Consider the following 21,209-nt stretch of genomic DNA (forward strand, 5'->3'; position numbering starts at 1 on the left):
GTAAATTTTAAAGAGCTTGTTTCTGTTTGTTTGTTTGTTTTGTTTTGTTTTGTTTTTTGTCTTAAATGAATTCACAGATTGCTGGTCTAACATTAGGTTAAAAAATAATAATCCAATAAATTGGCAGTTTTAAAACTTTTGCAAGTAGTTGCTAAACTTGAAAGTTGGGGAAAAACATAGGTAAAATGTAAGGTAAAGTAAGAAGAAATTTTCAAGACCTGATAGAAGTGGGAGAGAATCCTGCTATGCTTAATTTTTTGAACACACAGAAGTTTGTGTTCTATGCTTTTCATGTTTACATTTCTTTTGAAGAAAAGGGAAAAAAATTGTAAGACCTGTTTGTATGCTTAATTGTTTCTTAGAATAATAGTTAACTTTTACATGGTATTTTTTAATATATATTTTCTCACTTTAGCTTTTCCAAACCTTATGCATGGGCAAGATAATTTTTATATAACATCCAAATTTTTCTGATATGCAAACAGAAACTCAGTGGGCTCAATGAGCAGCTCAAGGTCATATATCCACAAAGTGGCAACCACAGGCTTGACATCCAGATTTTTCCAACATACTACCCAGATTCTGTTAGGTAGATAGTGAGGGATTCTGGGTTTCCTAGGGACAAAAGTGGGTGCTGTTAAATTTGATAAAATTGCCCCACCTGGGAAGAAGGCTTCCATCTGGTCCTGCCCCACCTTAATCTCCTGAGCAATTGCCATACCTGGGGAGGAGGGAATACCCTCCAAATCTGCCAATCAACTTAGCACGCCAGCTACAAAAGAATGCAGAGGACTCTCTAGCCCATGAGTCAAGCTGCATAGGTACCATAGAGTCTGGAAATTAACTAGAACAACCCACCTGCATAATAATGCAACTCCCAACTGTCCAATCAAAGTGGTTCCATGGTGATGTCTGAGACACTAGGGAGGTCCCAATCTGGGCAATATAAAACAAGACACAGATCATAAACAAGCCCCTTCTGTGCCCTTCTTTTGCTCTCCTTTTGGTGTAAAAGTGAGTTCAGTCATCATCTGTGGTGTATGTATCATGCTCTGTAAACCTATGTCTTGCTCTTGCTCTATAATTCTTTCTCCCTTCAGTAAACCTCATTTTCATGCTTGCCTTACTTTTGTGCGACTGGTCATTCTTAGGCAATCAGCGTGTCAAGAACTGACATTTCAGACTGAAACCTGACAATTCCTTCTCACCTTCTATAGGTCTTCAAAAGTGTTATGACATGTGTTCAGTAGAAATAAATAATCAGACTACAAGATATGTCTTCCAAAAACATTTTTGAATACCTATTTCTAGAAGATGGAATTTTTGAAGTTTCAAATTAATATAAGGTAATGTATCCTTTAGGAAATTTAGAGATATGTAAAAGAAATTAAAATACTGTGTAGTTATAGTCCATTTATATTTCATAGAAGATGGAAAATGATGCACAAGAGAAACAAAGTAGATAAAGCCAGATTATTTATAGTAAATATAAATCTGGTTAGGAAATTTTGAATTCAGTAGAAATACAGAACACCAAAATGCACATGCACACATACAAACAAATATGTTGGTTTTTGAAAGAGTTTTAAGTGTAGTGGGTAATACATAAATGCTGAGAATGGAGAAAGTGTATGAGAACAAAATAATATATTTTGAGACTGTTATGGACTTAAGGTGTGTGTCTTCAAAGATTAATACATTGGACCCTTAACCCCCACTGTGGCTGTATTTGGAGATGGGGCCACTAAGGAAGTAATTAAGGGAAATGAGGTCATGAGGGCAGGGTCCTGATCTAATAAGATTAGTGTTCTAGGATCCTTATAAGAAGAATCACAAAGCAGTGCGCAGTGGCTCACAACTATAATCCTAGTACTTTGGGTGGCTGAGGCAGGAGGATTGCCAGGAGTTTTGAGACAAGCCTGGGTAACATAGTGAGACCCCATCTCTACAAAATATTTAAAAATTAGCTGGGTGTGGTGGTACGCCTGTAGTCCTAGCTACTCCAGAGGCTGAGGCAGGGGGATTGCTTGAGCCCAGGAGTTCTAGGTTGCAGTGAGCTATGATAATAACACTGCACTCCAGCATGGACAACAGAATAAGACCCTGTCTCTAAAAGAAATGTAATTTAAAAAATTAAAAAAGAAGAGAAGAAACACTAGAGCACATGCTTGCAGGTGCCCTGACCTCTCTGTGTCTGTTTCTGTCTCTCTGTCCCTCTCTCTCTCACATACACACACACACAATAGGTCATGTGAGCACATAGTCAGAAGGCGGCCATCTGCAAGAGAGGAAGAGAGCCTTCACCAGAAATCGAATTTGCCAACATCTTGATTTTGGACTCAGAACTGTGAGAAAATAAATTTCTGTTTATTTATGAGTTTATTTCTTATTTAAGCCACCTCTTCTGTGATATTTTGTTACAGGAGCCAGAGCAGACTACGACAGAGGCTGAAGATGTGTTTAATATTAAGCTTTAGGTTTTATTAAAAGAAAAATGAATTCTGACTTCATCATTTTATTAAAAAATATCTGCTCAAGATTTGTAACTTGCAAGAAACAAAGTGAATGAGATCTACTTAAATTTGTTTCCTGCTTTAAATAACTCATTTCACTGTTAAAATATAAAATATTTTTTTTGTTCCTATATGCAAGTTAAGTGTTTCTTGAGGGGATCTCCTGTCTTCTCTTTTTTCCTTTATTTTGTCTAACTTCTGACCCAGAGTATATATAGCAGACAAACTGTGGATTATGGTCTCTTTTACAACACTTGGAAGACTGCTTTATTACTTCTGAACAGCTTAAACAAAATGGGGATGACACTTCACAAATGTTTCTCTACTGTCCTACCTAGCAAGCATAACTGGTCAGGAAGTTGTATCATCTTGTAGTCTACAGATACACACAGAGGGACTGAAATTCTACAGAGAATAATAAAAATAAATTTTCAAATATTGAGCCAATGAAATCCTGTTATTTCCTCAAATTTATGGCTTTGTATCTGATCTTGACTATTTGTAATGGGATAGCTTCCAGTTTATTAGACAAAGATTTTCCGAAGTGAACTTACTGTGTGCGATTTATTCTAGACTCTGAATGAATTAACTTACTTTTGGGCCTTCCTTGGATATGAAGTCAAGAGGGAGCATAGCCTTCCAAGGATCTTTTAGTTCAATAAAAGCTCCCAGATGCAAAATTCAGCATTCTGGGTCACTATGTGGATTTAAAATATTCCCTGGGGGGACTTTTAGATCGATAAACCAATCAACTGATTACCCTTATCCATTTATGCTATTTTATCTCATGCACCATGTCCACCTGGGGTTTTAATTGGCTTTTTATCTCATATTGACTGTTTAATAGCACTATCATTCTTATTTTTTATTTAGTAATTGTATTATAAGTTTATATTAAAAGCAAAAGCAAGTCTCAGTGAACTTGCAGAACTACAGAGAAAAGTGATGGGGATAGAAATTGCTTTTTTAAAAAATGGAACAAAAGAACTAGTCACAAAGCCTCTTAGGGTGAGATTTGGAGCTCTTTTCTTCAGCATATAGAGGCTGATGTTTCAGCTGATTTATTACCCAATTCCAATGACAGTTTCAAATATATTAGTCCCTTGTGAAATATGTAAATGAGTGTCTAGTTAAAATTCTGAAAATAATTTCACAGACACCTGGATAAAAAAATATAATAAAATAAATATTCTTACAGCTCAGACATCCTTTCACATGGATATGTTTAAAAATAGAATGATAGGTACATATCTTAAAATACAGACTCTAACTCTCACTTCTTTAGAAAGAGGAAATCTATCCCTGAGCTACTTAATGACATTGATCAATTAATAGAAGAAAGAAGCAAAGCATAAAATCTAGATTTTATTTTTTGGGGAAAGTGGCAGTCATTAAAATATAAACAATTTTGGTTTAGTTGGATAACATATTTGAACCATAAGATATGTGCATGTTTTAAATGGCCATACTTAAAAATTATTAGCTGTTATAAAAGCTGGTATTTGACACACAAGCATTGACCACATGTAAAGTACTTATAACGGTTACACTGTTTATTTTCAGTATTTAGTCTTATGTAGGAATGCAGCATTGCAAACTCAAGATTGTTTTATTTCAGTCATTTAAAAATTTGATATTTTAGAAGTTGTTTTAACTTGACTCTAAGTTGGAATAATAGTTGGACATGTATTTCATTTTTTTCTATTCATATATTAATACAATTAAAATATGACTTAAGGTTAATTTTAGGTAATAAACTTTATAATATGATTCCTTATTCTTACTGAAGAGAGAGATATTTAAGGAGTATTCACAATATACTTTCTGCATTTGTCCATCCTTTCATTTACTTATTCATCATTTATTTAATCAGTGCCAGCTATATACAAAACATGGTCCTAAACATCATAGGAAGACAAAGTTTGTGTCTTCAACTCTACTATGGAAATTCAGATAGTCAGCAAATACACTATAAAGGAGAGGGAATCAATTCAGTTAATTGGCTTTGAATCTAGAGTTTAGATATGGGAAAGATGCCTTTTATTTGGAGAATCATGGAAAACTTCATGGTGTCTTATGGGTTAAGACTCATGTAGGTTGGTAACTCAACAGTTTGAGGAGAAAAAGACAGACAGGTTTGGAGAATGGAGGAAAGGCAAGCAGGTGGTGCTAGAAATACTAGCTCTGCTGTAGGAATGGACTCCAAAAAATGACCAGTAGCCCAAGCAGATGGGTTGAAATTGGTACTTCGTACTCTACAATGGGGTTGTTAGTATTCATTAACCAGAAGAATGGACATCCAAGCCAGTTCCAAGGCCCAGTAAGGCAAATACCTACATTTTAATTCTGGGCCTTAGAGTTAAAATAGTCACCAGCCAGTGGCCCTGAAGATAATGACATAGTCTATTTCCTTCAGAGAAATTCTATGCTTCTTTGGGTCCCAGCCAAGCCTGCAACTCAGATACGGTCCAGGACAGAAGTTTCCAAAGAGACCTCAGTCAGGTGTACTGAGCATATCATTGGAAGAAATGGGAAAGCTGCCTTGGATAAATGGGTAAATGGAATAGCATTGATCTCAGTCAGTCCTCACAGTACTAACAGTGCTAATATTTTGCAGAGTAGGAAACTAGAGCCGGGAGAAGCTAAGTTAGTTGGTCAATATCACACAACCAGAAGTGATAGAACTACTCCTTAAACCTGTTTTGGGAAACAGAAGGCTTGGGTTTAAAATCTAGTTCTGTTACTTCCTAGCCGTGTGATATTGAGGAAATAACTTAGAGCAGATTTGGGCCTGAGTACCATGAACGTTCCCAGACGTTAGCAGCCAGGTGACATCTAAAGGTCTGGAGGGTTATCTTTGCTGTGGTGGTCAGTATGTATATTGTACCTAGTTTCAATCCATGTAACCTATTTGAAGTTTAAATAACTAAAAGGTGTGCTATTTTAATATACTGCAGCACTCCTTAAAATACTTTTAAAACATTTTCAAAGCCTCTTAATCTTCTTTGAGTTTAACAATTCATTTGTTGAATTCATTCATTGAATTTATTCATTCAATTTTGAGGCATTCAACCCACTGGAAATCATGTAAAAATTACACAGTCCTTGTTTCCCAAACCTCTGCACCTTATATAACACTATTCACAGTTCGTTACTAATGAAGGGTCAGGTAGAGGCCAGCGTTATGACTAGGCATCTGCAATGCTTGTTCTCAGAAGTCTTTGTCCCTAAAGGTCTTTCTTTCATGTTTTTCATGTATTTCATGTTTTTGCAGGTTCTAAGGTAATCTTTTCATACCACTGCAACCTTAACTTATATAATGACAGAAACACATACAAGCAAGCACAGCACTGTTTGGGGAAAAAATATGTAATTAGCTAATTAAGCAAAATATATAGCACAGCTCTAAAACAGTAAGATAACAAAGAAGTCAACCTGCTGAGAAAGGCAAGTTTTTCAACCCACTGAGCAGACTTGACACCTGCTTATTGTATTTGTGGCCTTTAAAAAATATATATTCTTTTTATCTGTGTGTGATGACAGCCATAATTTAAGAAAAAGAGAAAAAAATATACAACTCTTTCAAATAAATGTCAGGCTGTAGCTAAAGGTGTTATTTAATCTGTTGCCAGAGTATTAAAAAGTTTGTTATTCTGACACCTAAAGTGTTCTGGCAGAAATTAAAAATTTAACAGCTTTTCTCTAATAATTCCTTGACAGAATATAACATTGTACAATAATCTAATCCTGACAAATATCTTCGAGGAAACAGCAAGGGTATTTAAATAATGTTTCTAGTTACACAGTTATTTGAATACAAAATGATTTTTAGTATTAGTTCGGGATCTAATTGAGCAATGAACAGAAAAACCATTGCAGAACCACTTTCCATTAGTAGAACTGCACCTCCTTTATTTTAAAATATTACCATCTACTTTATTTCTAATTAATCTATTAGATGTAGTTTTTGCCCAATATTTATGTTTATCCTCTTCATTATACCCAGCGTCATATATTATTTTGACCATAGTTTCACTCTGTAATTCATCAGACTTTGCACTAATGAAGAAAGGTGGCCATTAGGGACAGCTGAGAACTATTCGCTTGATAATATGCTGTATCTCTCTACATAGAGCCTGCCTCCTCCTTTCGTGTGTTCCAGCCACCCTTTACTGTCCTCTTAGTTTCATACCGAGTGATACGTCTTTGCTAGTACGTTAGAAAAGATAAACCTAAAAAACATTTTGAATGTTTAAGATTTGATAATCCAGATAGTAATATATAGACAAAGCCTTGACTATTTCAACAAAGAAGATGAAAAGGGTTTATATGACAAGGTAAAATATTGATTGGAAGGGTGGTTCTCATGTTCTGGCTTGTGCAAATCCCTGGGCAACTCTCCAACCCCTGCCCCATGGTATCCTCCTATATGTACTTACAGTTTTGATTAAAGAGAAAGTAAATATTTGATGTCCTTTTAAGTTAAATCATGTATTTGTTTAAAGCGCATACTAAATCTCTCATTTTCTCTCTTTCTCCCTCCCTTTCTCTCTCTGTCTCCCTCTCACAGTCACACACATCATGACACTCTGTCTGCTTTGGGCCTTGAGCAGGGCTTGCCTATAACCATTCAGAGGTGAGTGACTAGTCTGCGAAACCTCTATCTTTTCCCACACTTCTAGCCTTGTCCAAGAGCTCATTTTCTGTGTACCATGTGGCAGTGCCTCCGGCAGGCTTGTCTTCCTCCTAGCACTTCCTACTCAGCATTTTCCCCAACCCCATCAAAATTTACTGTTCCTGTGCTTTAATCACTCAAGATTTTGTTTTTTATCTTATCCATACGTTCATATGATGGGGTAAAGAATCCATGACTTCCTCTTCTAGGTAAACTATTCTTATTTTCAGAAGATCACTCCACGTTTTATCCTAAAACACTGATTAATAAAACAATTCATCTAGCTCTTCTAATCTCCTTTTTTGTAAAACTCTGTTACTCATTACAACTAATTATATACTGCCTTGAGAGAGATCTTCCATTATTTTCCTACTTTTAAATTGTGTGCATTGTTTTATATTTTTATGCCTTTACACCTTATATGCTCAGAAAAGAAGTAAACTTTTCGAAGAAACAACTATTTATAACAGACTTTTGCATCTCCCACCCCTTAGAGTATGATACTCTGGTGCATAAGACAGTGAAAGAGCAATGGAGCAGGGAAAGGCCTGAGCTCTAGTTCCAACTCTGACTCTTTTTGTGTAAACTTGAACAAGAACTTTGACCCATATCCCCACAGCTATATTTTCTAATGCTTCACAATCATTTTCCAATCCTTAATTTGTCTCTTATATTTACTTAGATATCTTTCATCTCCATTTCTACTTCCACGAGTCTAGTTCTATTTGTACCCCCTCATACCTGTATTACTACATCTTTCATCAAGGATGAAGACAGAGAAAGCATGGTCACCAAATCAGATATTACGTTAGCTTGGAGAAATAGGTAGCACTTTGAGTGACATAATCAGGATGCTATGCTTCATTCTCTTTGCCAAAACACTGAAAAGTTAAAATAGTGGATTGAAACTATCAAGAATAAACATTATCAAGAATACATTTTTAAAAACTTCGCTTAATTTTAATAAACCTACTACACAACTTAGAATTGAAAAATATTCAAGAAGAACCAAAGAAGTAGAAATACCGATAAAGTTATACCTAAGGAAAAGCCAATACCTTCATTTGACTAAGACAGAGGATTTGTGTAGGGAAGAATTTGGAATATAATTTCGTATAGAGGTGACATGACAAGATATTCAAGGGTCTTGAATGCTAGACTACAGAGGTTGGATAGTTATATGCTGTTAATGAAACAATTTGCTTTTGAAATAATTTGATAATATTGAATAAAGCCTTGCATCTATCCCAAGGAGGGATCTAATGTTTCCTAGGCTAGATGCTATTAAAAATTAAGGTGAAGGTATAATTCTTAATAAGGGTGATACTTTCCCTAACATTTTCTCTTAGACACTCAGCCATTGAACTAAGTCTCATTGCAGTCTCAGTTTTTCAATACCCTTACATTTCTTGCGCAATAACTAGTGTTTCTTGATACACTATGCATATTTCCCTAAAGCAATGATATTTAATTTCTGTTTTTACCTCGTATTCTCAGTTCCTTGTAATCAGCTCTTAGCTGATATGGAACATAGATGATGAGGTACGTATTTAGGTGGTAGTATTTTCCAGCAGGCCTTGGTGTTTAGCTGGTTTTCTTTTATACACAATCTATCTTCTAAGAAATAGTAAGGGGAAATATGTGTCTGTGGAGGACTTAGGCACCAAGGACACCAAGGGCAGTTGAAAGAGTTGATGCTAATAAACTATGGAAGATATAGTTCACATTGAAAAAGAGAAGTCTTCAATGGGCTGTTGGGGAAAAAAAAGGAGTTACCTATTAGCAATTCAAAAACAGCTTCCTATTATACAAATCTTTATATGTAGGTTAATTGCCTGCCAAGATTTCCTTTTAAATCAAAGTTAAAGTATGCAAGATCAATGCCATACAATGAAATGTCATTATTTTTGACTACCTGAAATGCTGCATAAAGCTTTTGTACTGATTTTATTCCACTGGGGAGTTATAAGTATTCTTTTATTTTTATTGATTATTACTATTATTACTATTTTAATCCTGAAAGGTTGATAGTAAAGTGAGAAAAAATTCCCATAAGATTTTCCATGTTTAAAAATGTCAGAGTAAATTATTTTATCAACTTTTTTTCTAACTGAAATATAGTAAGTGGATTTGAACAGTTGAAAATTAAGTAAAAAATGGACCTGGATGTTCTATTTTATTGTGATTGTTAATTTTAGGATGGTATATTGCAAACACACCTGCAGCAGTTAGTCTCCTCTCTTTGTTCCTTTTTTTTTTTTTAAGAGCTGGAATGAAGCCACATTTTTTCCCTTCATTTTCTTGGTCAAACACACCCGGAAAGTAACATATTTTACTCACTATTAATCTACCTGGATCAAAAAAGTAGGCATAACAGTTTTCATATCTCTTTCAAATTCGTTTAATCTGTTAGCCTATTTCACACTTGGCTTTCATACCAGTAGTTTTCCCTTTTGTCATTTGTTAAGTTTCATTAGATAAATGGCCAGTATAGATAACTGGACAGGTCAGTTAATTGTGCTTTCCTTATTTAGGTATTTACTTTGATATTTAACTTTTGGTTTTATTTAGAGATAATTTCACTTCTTTTTTAAACAAATGGCCTGGTTATATATCACATATGCAGTGTGTCAGAATACCTTGTCCAATTAAAAACAAGCTATACAGAACAATAAACTGATGCCAAGAAGAAATATTGGTGGGCTAACTTGAAATTTAACAATATTCCAGAGTTACAGAAAATATCTTTCATTTTTACCATTTTGCTTTTTTAAAAAAGTTGCTATTATATTCTATGACTAATGAGTAGTTTGAATGTGTTATTCTTCAATTTTGTCACATTGTGTCCACTAAGTTAAAATTTTACTTTTTGAATTCCCTATCTGAATAGGAAATACAATGATCAAAATTGCTTTCTGGAATTTTTTGTCTTAGAAGATATAAGAAAAGTAAACATAAGCTATGCATAAATCCAAATATAAGGAGGGATGGAAATAACATGTAAATAGCCATGTATCTGCTAGATGTTTATGTCATGGATGAAAGGCAATTATATAGGATTGGAAAAATTAAGAAATTAGAAGAAAGAGAACATATAAACCTGAGAAACTCCAATAAGGCACTGAACAGACAAGAGTTTTAAAATTTATATCATGAGGTAAGTGAGGTTTTATCACTAAACAATAAACTTGAGTTTGACTTTCAATGTTTAGTTTTAATTTTTACTTGCCTAATCCCTTTTTGCAAGTTAAATTATGATATAAAGTCCTAGATGTTGCATTAAGATCTATTTATGTTTGGGTTATAGGAAGTTAGACATATATACACACAAACACACATACACATTTTTCAAAGTATCTCTAGTCAGATTTATGATTACATAGAATTACACACTATGGATCTGTTAAACTAAGAATAAGTGATCTCAAAATACACTATTTTAATAAGAGAATACATGAAGCTTAGGCATCACTTAAGAAACCCTATTCCATACAGGAAAGTTATACATCTTATCTTGTTTTTTTACACAGGAAGTGTGAAACAGAAGTTGCTGTAAGAAATTTCACTGATAGAATATTTTCAATTTGATAATGTTGCACAAATTACAATAATGTCTGAAAATTAAAGTTAGCTACTCTGAATTTATGGGTAGCATAAAAAAGCCTGCTTGTCCCTAGTGGTATGGTCACAAAGATCTATCCCAAATATGAATGAGACCATATCATATTTCTTAAGTTTTGGCACTTGACATTGAGTTTGAAATTTAAAAAATGTAAACCAATGCATACTATATCAATATTAAATTGAAGCTTTCTGTGTATATCTAATCCTGAATCCTGTGTCTCTTTATGTGCAAATGTTATAGCAAATGTTTAGAAATAGCTATTTTTAGGAGTGCAAATTCAAGAAGTTTATGACTATGGTGCCTGGAGCTCAAAAGTATAGTGGTTGGTATGTTGGTGATGATAAACTCTTGCTAAACAGGATTTTTTTAAATATATAACTTAGTATCATCATTGTAATGTTACACTGCAGCACAAAATATCTTCATGCCTTTATGGGTTATCTTTCCACAAGACCAGCTAATCCTAAAGGCGACATAAAGCTTGCTGGATAAAAATGTGGAACATGAGACTCTCATGCAATAATCACTTGCGATCTTATAGCTTCTTGCTAACACCCCCCAGCTGAATGCTAGATTTCTGCAAAAGAAAGGAACTTGCTTAGTCTTTATGAATCAGTTGCTACCTGGGAGAACATGGAATAAACAAAAATGACAACCCGCAGAATCACTCTCAGGGGAAGAAAACAAGTAAACAAACATTTGATAAAAATGTCTTGGGAAGAAATAGAAAATCTCAATGGAAGTAGCTTCTAGAAATAGAAATCTTCAAGTAGTACAAGCTATAACAAGTCAACTTTCATGCTGAAGACTTACTAAGAACAATTCAAGTGCTTTTTATACATTTTAGTTATTTTCTTTTGTAGAAAAAGCAAACAGGTCAAGATACTAAATCCAATCTGAATTTTTTGCTTGTGATAATCTTTGAGAAATAATTTAAAATTGTGAAGTCATCTTTATCAGCATGCTAAGAAAAATATCCCAGTATCAAAATGCCTGGATGCTACAATATTACAATAGTAAATTTTACCCAAGATTGTTTTTTACATGAACTACCTGAAGGTATTTTATTTAATTAGAAACAGACAGAGCACATCAGAATATGTGATTTAAACTAAAAAATATATGGAATAAAACAACTGAGAATATCAGTTTAGATAGAATTCTAAAGAGTTTTGTTCACCTACAGATTTATTTATATAGACAATTTTACTTTTTATATAAACTCACTGAATATGTAATGGAGATTTTAAAAATAGGGAAGAGAAAGGAAAATAAAATTCATGGATATCCTAGTAATATTGAGGTTGTTCTATTCATGAATAGAAGAAGCAATAGAAAATTTGAAATTATAGAGGTTTCACTATCAACATATACAGTAAAATACAGCAATATCATGTAATATGTTCTCATTAGACCCACATTTTTGATCAGTTATTGTGCTAAATGTAAGGCAATGAAAGATGACTTAGAGATGCTGTTGCTCTGATGTTACAGCTGACAGGGCTCTCAAGTGGAGGCCTTAACATGGATGAAAGCACAGATGCAGGAGAGGACAGCCTGGTCAGGAGATGGTAAAATGCCCAGTGCAGCTTGATGCACAGGATATGGGATGGGGAGCAATACTTCCAAATGAGTATTGCCTGTACTTGGATGAATAGATGAGAGTCATGTTACAGAGAATAAAAGACAAGAAAAAAATACGCTTTACTCTTATTACACTGGTAATAAGAGTATTACACTTATTACACTGCAACTCAGTGAGAGGAGAGTCATAATTGTGCAATGTAGATGGGACAACAAGTGACCGGTGGGTTCCTCCATCATCTATTTGCTTTCAGCACTTTGTGAACCATTATAGTTCAGATGCACCCAGGGAAGGAAATTTGGGATTACCATATTTGGTTTTAATTAAATTAGATCTCATAAAATGGGCAAGTGCATGAAAAGATCCCTGCCCCCCCCCAAAAAAAATGACAGATGAAAATGCAAATAATTCAAGTTTCAAGTATAAGTAAACCAGAACGTGGCAGTGTAAAAAAAAATAGTAGCAGTAACTGTTACTACTACTAGACTGAGTTAAAAAGATGACTATCTAAAAATAAAAATAGATTGTGTCTAGACCACTATTTAAGACTTAAACTGCATGTATAATAAGCACGTGTGTATTTGTACATACATACATATGTTATATATAAAATATATTGCATATTAAAATGTATATTTTTGAAAGGTTAGCTAATAGTAGTAAAATTCCACCATGCTTAGCAAGACATTTTTTTTTTAAATGGCTTGTTTCATGTTGATCTCATTAATTTTTAAATTCTGTATTATTTATTTTTGTATATATTACCATGTCCATCAGTGCAATAATACATTTGTGTATTTTGTAAATAAACAAAAAGCAATATGAAACGAGAAGTACTAAATTTTTTTTAAAAATTAAAAATTATTTATAAGGATAGATAATTAAAACAATTGTTCAAGACTCTAGAAAATGGAAAGCCATTAGAGTAAAAGAACCAAATATTCATAATTTCACAATAGAAATATTATTCTAGTTGCATGTGCAGGGTATATTAGAGTAGGATCATGGCTTTGAGAGCTGCTGCTAAAGCAGAGTCAATGTGACCTGTCATACAGAGAGTCTCATAAGCCCCTTGCAAGCAAATGCTGTGTTCTCTTAATATTTGCATGCCCAGCAATCCCCACAGTGGTATACACACTCCATGATGTAGGCATATGGGAAGTGCCTAATGCATATTTGTTAAATTGAATGAAATTTTCATAAACTCATTTTTTTTGCTAAGCCACTGAAAAAATATCATTAATGTCATCTTTTGATGGATTCTTTATACTGAAATTAAAATCTTATATCTCTTTTCCCAGACTATACTACTGCTATAATAACCCTTGTCCCCTTTTGCTATAACTGTCTATGTAACACATGACATATACTTTAGGTAAACTTAGAATGTAAGCTCTTTGAAAGAGGAACATGTAATGTTTATTCAACTACATAAATGAAAATTTTTTTTTCATATAATTAACCAGGGAAAAGATATCCTCAGAGATGGATAGAGACAGGGACTCTAGTGCACTGATATCTCTCTCTTCTTCCCATCTCCCCTAATTAGCTTCTCTGGGGGTGGATGTGAGAAGGGTAGGTAGAGAAGGGAATAAGTTTGCTGGAACATTTACTCTCAAACAAGACACTTCTGCGAGAAGTGAGAGAAAAGAGTCTCCTGACTCTAGTCAGGAGAACAATTAGCCATGTAGTGAGCTCTATAATGCAGATACTATTAAGACCACTTTACACTGACCTAAATGATATCCATATGCACAGATAATACAGGAAAAAATATGGCCCTCAGTCTAGATTTTTGAACTTCTAGTCTGCTTCATACTATGTATATATACTGATAGAAAATCTATCATGTGGAATAACTAATATTCCTCTACATCTAGACTAATTCCTACATATCAATTATAATTACAGATATCTGATATAGTGCAACAATAACAAAAACTTCATGAATAATGGGAATATAGTTTGTCTCAGAGTTAGAAACAAAGATCAGGGAAATATTTAAAAAATTAAAAAAAAAATGTATTTGTTAATGCCAGCATAATTTTAAAGAGAGAGAGAAAAGAAGAAAACTTCCTAAAAGTCCAAAAATAGAATGGGTAAGTTTATAACGTATTAATAAAGATTAAGAATTATATATTTAGTAAGATTTTAAGTGTATTCAAATTTGTATAGGATCAAGATTTCTTTGAGCATAAGTTTTGACTTTTGAACTGTGAAAATATTTTCCATATTTAGAAATATCCAATAAAAAAGAATGAATGAAAAGCTAACCCTGCACTTGAATTTAAGTATCAATAAATGAACCTAACTATACATCAGATAAGTAATATAACCACAAAGAAAAAAAATATGTAACTTATGAGCACAGAATTCTGACTGTACACCATTAGCAGCATACTTTCCATAGACAAAAAGAACTGCAAAGAAATTTTGAACTTCGCTTGGTAGGTTTCTTTTTGTTAGCAGTTTTTGTGTGTGTATGTTTATTGTAGGGTAGAACAAATAAATACACATGGTCAGGAACCAAGATTCTCACTATAAGAAAGAAAGCTGTGAATCTGGAATTGAGGTTAGGGGAAACAGAAAATAAACAGGAAAACACAGAAATAAATAATCTGATTTCTAATAGTGGTAAGATTTAAAAGTAAAACAAAACAGATTCATATCATAATACATGCAATATTAACCATCCAGATAGGTCACTTTGAAGAGGCAATTCTGGAGGTGAGCTCTGAATATCTAAGAGAAACATTCCATGATTCAATTTTGGAGAATAGCATTCTAGACAGGTGAAACAGCAATTTTAGAGACTCTGAGATGGGAACAAAATTGTCATGTGTGAAGGTCATATGCCACTAGTTTGTCAGAAAGATAGTGTAGAAGTTGAGTTTGGAGAAATAGGTGTGTCCTAAGTTAGAAAGAGTCTTGTGTCCAAAAGACGAATTTAGATTTTCGTCTGAGTGAAACAGGATGCTGTTGGACAGATTTAAGTAGGGAAATAATGTGATGTATTTATGCATTTTAAGAATCATTGTGATTTCTGTGTGGAGAATGGACAACAAAAATCCAAGTGTAGACTAGGCTGATAATAATGGAGATGTAAAAAGGTGAATTAATTTAGAATATACTTTAAAGAAAGAGTCAAACAGTACGTATTGATAGATTAGATGGGAGAGAATAAGAAATATCAAGAAAAATCCTGTATTTTTTATTTAAGCCATCAGGTGGACGAAAGTGCTGAATACTAGGATGAAAAAGATAGAGGAGGAACTGATTGGAATGGAGTGGTGGAAAAATCAATCAAATTTTATTTTGGGCACATACTGCTTGAGATGCCTATTTTATATTCAATTGTAATTAAATACTTGGATATAGAATTCTGGGGCTCGAACAAAGAAAGAAAAAAATATCCAGAGCTAGATATATAAAATTGGGAGTTATAGACACATTGATGGTATTTATAAACAAGTGACTATGAAAGATCATTTAGAGAAAGATTGTAGAGGCAAGAAAACAAGCTCTAAGGAGTACTCCAACATTTAAAGACCAGGAAAAAGGAAAGAAATATGGAAAAGGAGATTGAGAGAAAGTAGCTGACAAGGTAGGAGGAAAATTAGGGGTGTGTGTGTGTGTGTGTGTGTGTAGTGTAGTGTGATATCTTAGAAGCCAAGAGAAGAATACATTTTAAAGAGTGGACAACTGTGCAATGATGCTAAGAACTACAACACGATGAAAAGAAAGAAGTGACTTGAATTTGACAATATGTACATGGCTGATGCTATAGTGGTACATACATTTCTAAGAACAGAGAAGATGGTGAAGGGAGATTTCAGAAGCCTGACGAGAGAGAAAAGGATGCTAGCGTGGGAAATCAAACTTAGGAAGGAAGTGCAGTAGGACTGGAGGCCAATTTTGAGTGCATATTTGTCCTACTCACAACGCAATATTTTCAGTTTGGGTGTGAGCATGGCATGGATGCTAGCATGATGACAAGACATCTATGTAATGAAGACCTAAAGTAGTACATATTCAAAAATGGAGAAACAATAAGAATGCTTTAAGCATACCCCAAAGCACTGCTTTAACAATTAGCATAGTTCTTAATGAGCTGTTAAAAATATCATAAACCAAATTCCATGTTGGTCCTACCATAGGATGAATAACTCTATGCACAGTACTATTATTAATAGTAATAGTAATTACTATGATTAATAGTAATAGTAATATAAAGTCAATGTTGAATTTCTTTTGCAGTCCAATAAGTAGTACATACCAGGACAGGCTCAGAAAATGGGGGCTCCTAATTTAATTATAAAGTAAAGAACAATATGCTCTTTGGCCACACAGTCCTTTCTGTCAACTATTCTCTCAAATTCCCCACCCCAACATGGACTTTAATTTTAATAGCTTCCCCTAGGCATTCAAAGATCTGAATTTTTAGTATAACATGAAGAGATATTTATTTATATGAACTATATAGGGTATGGTCCCCAAATTATTTTAAGTTATACACTGTTGATGAGAGTATTTTAGTGTTGATGTAATCACTAGGAGATACAAGAAATATAAATACAGCATGGGAATATTTACTCCCATTCTGTAGGTTGTCTATTTGTTCCATTGATTGTTTCCTTGGCTGTACAGAAGCTTTTTAATTTAATCAAGATCCATTTATTATTTCCATTGTTGCTGTGATTGCCATTGGGGTCTTCATAAATTCTTTGCCTAGGCAAATATCTAGAAGAGTTTTCCAACATTTTCTTCTAGAATTCTTATGGCTTCATGTCTTAGGTTTAAGTCTGTTAATCATCTTGAATTAATTTTAATGAGTGGTGAGAGATATGGATCCTGTTTCAATCTTCTACATGTGGCTATCCAATTCTCCCAGCACCATTTATTGAATAGGGATTCTTTTTCCCAGTGTAAATTGTTGTCTGCTTTGTCAAAGATCAGATGGCTATAAACGGATGCCTTTATGTCTGGGTTCTCTGTTTTGTTCCATTGGTCCATGTTTCTATTTTGTATCATTACCATGCTGTTTTGATTACTAAAGCTTTGTAGTATAGCTTAAAGTCAGCAAATCAATAAAAATAAAAAACTCCATTAAAAAACAGGCAAAAGACATGAACAGAAGTTTTTCAAAAGAAGATAGACAAATGGCCAATAAACATAGGAAAAACATGGCCGATATCACTAATCATCAGGGAAATGTAAATCAAAATGACAATGAGATATCACCGAACCTCAATGAGAATGGCTTTTATCAAAAAGTCCCAAAACAACAGATGCTGATGTAGATGCAGAGAAGAAAGAACACTTATATATTGTTGGTGGGACTTCAAACTAGTAAAACCTCTATGGAAAATAGTATAGAAATTCCTTAAAGAACTAAAAATAGACCTACCATTTGATCCAGCAGTCCCACTATTGGATATTTACCCAAAGGAAAAAAAGTCATTTTATCAAAAAGATACTTGTACTCAAATTGTAGCACAATTTACAATCACAAAGATGTGGAATCAACCCAAGTGCCCATCAATCCACGAGTAGATTAATAAAATGTGGTATAAATATACCATGGAGTACTACTCAGCCATAAAAAATGAATTAATACCTTTTGTAACAATAGGGATGGAACTGAAGATCATTCTCCTAAGTGAAGTATCATAAGAATGGAAAAACAAACACGACATGTACTAACTATTAAATTGAAAGTAACCAAACAACACTCAACAGAAAACAAACAAGTGGGGGGGTAGAGGATGGGTGAAATCATACCTAATAGGTACAATGTACAATATCTGGGAGATGGGCACACTTATAACTTTGACTCAAGCAGTACAAAAGTAATCCATGTAACCAAAACATTTGTATCCCCATAATATTCTGAAATAAAAAAATTAAAAAAAGAAACATAAATCCATTGTATGATCACCAGATGCAAGTACAAATCACTTAGTAAAAATTATTATAATTGCTTTTGTGTACTTCGTCATTTTTTGTTGTTGCCTTGGCTAGTGTGTAGTCGCATCATCATATCTCACTGAAACCTGAAACTCCTGGATTCAAGCAGTCCTCTTGCCTCAGTGTCCCAAGTAGCTGGGACTACAGGTGCACACCACCATACTTGAATAAATTTTCTATTTTTTTGTAGAGATAGGTCTCACTACCTTGGCCAGGCTGGTCTCAAACTCCTTGCCTGAGTGAATCTCCCTCCTTAGCCTCCCAAAATACTAAGATTACAGACATGAGCCACCACACCAGGTCCTTTATCTTATTTTCAAATCAGTGCTTCAGTATGGGTTCAAACAAAGTGGTTTTGATAAGATGAAATTAAAAGTCAAATAAAAGTATGATTTCTAAAAGATTAACCTTTAAGTATCATTTCTCCCTTAAACTTTATTCCAAATTAATAAAAGTCTCCAATTTATATGTCCAGATATGAAGTTGTGTTACTTTCTATTTTAAGACTGAATTATAAGGCAGTCAAAAACACTGGTCCAGAAGTCCAGATTTTTTTTTTTCAGGTTTGGTACCCAAAGCTCTTTTCTTATTTTTCATTATTATGGGTACATAATAGTTGTATATCTTTATAGGTTACCTGTGATGCTTTGATGCAGGCATACAATGTGAATTGCTCAAATCAGGGTAAACAGGGTACCCATCATTTCAGGCATTTATCATTTCTTTGTGTTAGGAACATTCCAGTTCCACTCTTTCAGTTATTTTAAAGTATACCCTAACTTGTTGATTATAGTCACTTTGTTGTGCTATCAAATATTGTGCGTTCTATCTTATCTATCTAACTATAGATTTTTGTTTTGTTCAAAATTTCCCTTGAAAGGGGAAAAACAAAGTGGAGGCAAAGGAAATGGTCTATTTCTCATTTATCACTCAAGAAATTGATCCTCTGAGACAGTGTCAGAGAAGGAATCACAGAAGGAACATACAAAACACCTGGCACAGACCTGCCAACAACTGAAATGGGCAACCCCGATCTGGCCATCATTGCTTTACCAAGCTCAGTTGGACAAACCAATCAAACAGATCTTCTCAGTCAAGAAAACATTGTGTATGAATTTGACCTGAAGAATAAAGCTTCAGAGTAAATTACTTTTAGTAAAAAATAACTACCTGTTTTGGAGAGAATGTGATATGCCAAGGAATTACAGGGTCAGATGAATATATATCTGTCAAAGAATTCTCTTGACAGCATTCCAAGACAAAGATGTTAAAGCAGAAATGATAGGAAGGATATATAGGCTTCACATACTTAATTATTTGAATGGGTTTTAACTTTAGGGAGAACGATATTGCAAAATGGAGAACATTATTTTACAACAGATAACGTAGTAATAACATTTCATGTTACTAAATGCAAAAATACACTTGTACAGTGTGACTAAATAAAAGGTCTCATGTGAAATCCCAACCACTAGAACCCGTTACACTACCCAACTAATATTTTCATGCGGTTTTCCCGTAGTACAATAAAAGAGCCTTTGTTTTTCAAAGAGATAGTATATCATCAAATAAAATAATAAACAGCCTAAGCAAATATTTAAGATTATAAAAAAATAGTTACAACTGGAAGAAACATTAGAGATCATTTAGCCAAAACCACTCATTTTACAAACAAGAATATTGAGACTTTGAAAAATTAAATGACTTGCTCAAGGTCATAAATCATGAGCAGCTGTCACCATCAAGCCTAACCTAGTCAAATCTGAAAAAGTCTCTTCCTTTGCCTTTGAAACATAATCCACTCCACTCTTCCAAATGTACTGTCTCTCTTCCTTCCCTTTCAGTGTCTACCTATGACAAATCACTCAAGACCTTTCTTCTCTGTCCAAGAATCCTCAAGCCATTACCAAATTAGGCTTACCTTCAGTACTTGTCCCATATAGCATTTGATCATAGGTAGGATTAATATGCCTTTCCAATGCCATTGAGCCTACCTGATACACTAAATTGAAAATTGATGAATGCTGGTAGAGAATAATATAGCTTTTATACTTTGAGATGTGCAAGAGTATTAGAAGAATATTAATTTTAATAATTACCTGCTGAAGAGATTATCATTCTTTAATAACTCAAAAGAGTATTAGGAACTTTGAGCCCAGGATCTTAAACACTGTATGTTGGTTAATCTTCATGATTGAGAAAATAGCCAGTACTCAGTGGTTAAAGGAATAAACTCTACAAGAATTTAGGTGGTTTGAATCTAGGTTCTACTTTTTATTAGCAGTGATCTTGGGAAAGTTGTTTGTGTTTCAGTTTACACTTTGTGTTTCAGTTTACACTTCTAAAAAAAATGAAGATTAATAATAGTATCTCTTTCATCAGGACTGCTTGAGGATTACATGAAAACAACTATGTAAAGTGCTTAGAATAAAAATTGGCACATAGTAAAAGCAAAAATGTTAGGTTATGATTATATCTAGTCGGTATTATACAACTCCTCAATCTTTTGTCATCCTGTTAAAATCTGGCTTGTTCTGTGTCATTGCACTGAAACAGCTCTTGCAAAGGTCTCTATTGACAGACTAAATGCAAAATTAAGTGGCCCACATATAGTTCCTGTTCTGTACTAACCCTCCCTAATGCTTGGCACTGTTTACCTCTTTGAGCTTCTTCAAATTCTCTTCTTTTTTGTCTTCTGCTTATCCCTACTCTTCCCAGCCCTTTTTATCTTAGACCACTACTTTCTTCTTTCTCTACTCTTTTTCCTGCTGATTTCGTTGTCTGCAAGCTTAAAACTATCCCCAGTATGCCAGAGGCTCTGAAATGTGTATTTCTAGTATTTAT

General features: G+C 33.8%; 1 protein-coding gene and 1 pseudogene across 1 annotated transcript in view; one reads left to right on the forward strand and one right to left on the reverse strand.

Moving 5' to 3' along the window:
- The window catches only part of ROBO1 (roundabout guidance receptor 1), a 1,084,421-nt gene that overhangs the window by 714,302 nt on the left and 348,910 nt on the right, over positions 1–21,209 (reverse strand). The window lies entirely within an intron of this gene.
- The window catches only part of LOC138387726 (ribulose-phosphate 3-epimerase-like), a 68,139-nt pseudogene continuing 66,314 nt past the window's right edge, over positions 19,385–21,209 (forward strand).

The sequence above is a fragment of the Eulemur rufifrons genome, chromosome 7 (genome assembly GCF_041146395.1).
Source record: "Eulemur rufifrons isolate Redbay chromosome 7, OSU_ERuf_1, whole genome shotgun sequence".
In the NCBI taxonomy this organism is placed as follows: domain Eukaryota; kingdom Metazoa; phylum Chordata; class Mammalia; order Primates; family Lemuridae; genus Eulemur; species Eulemur rufifrons.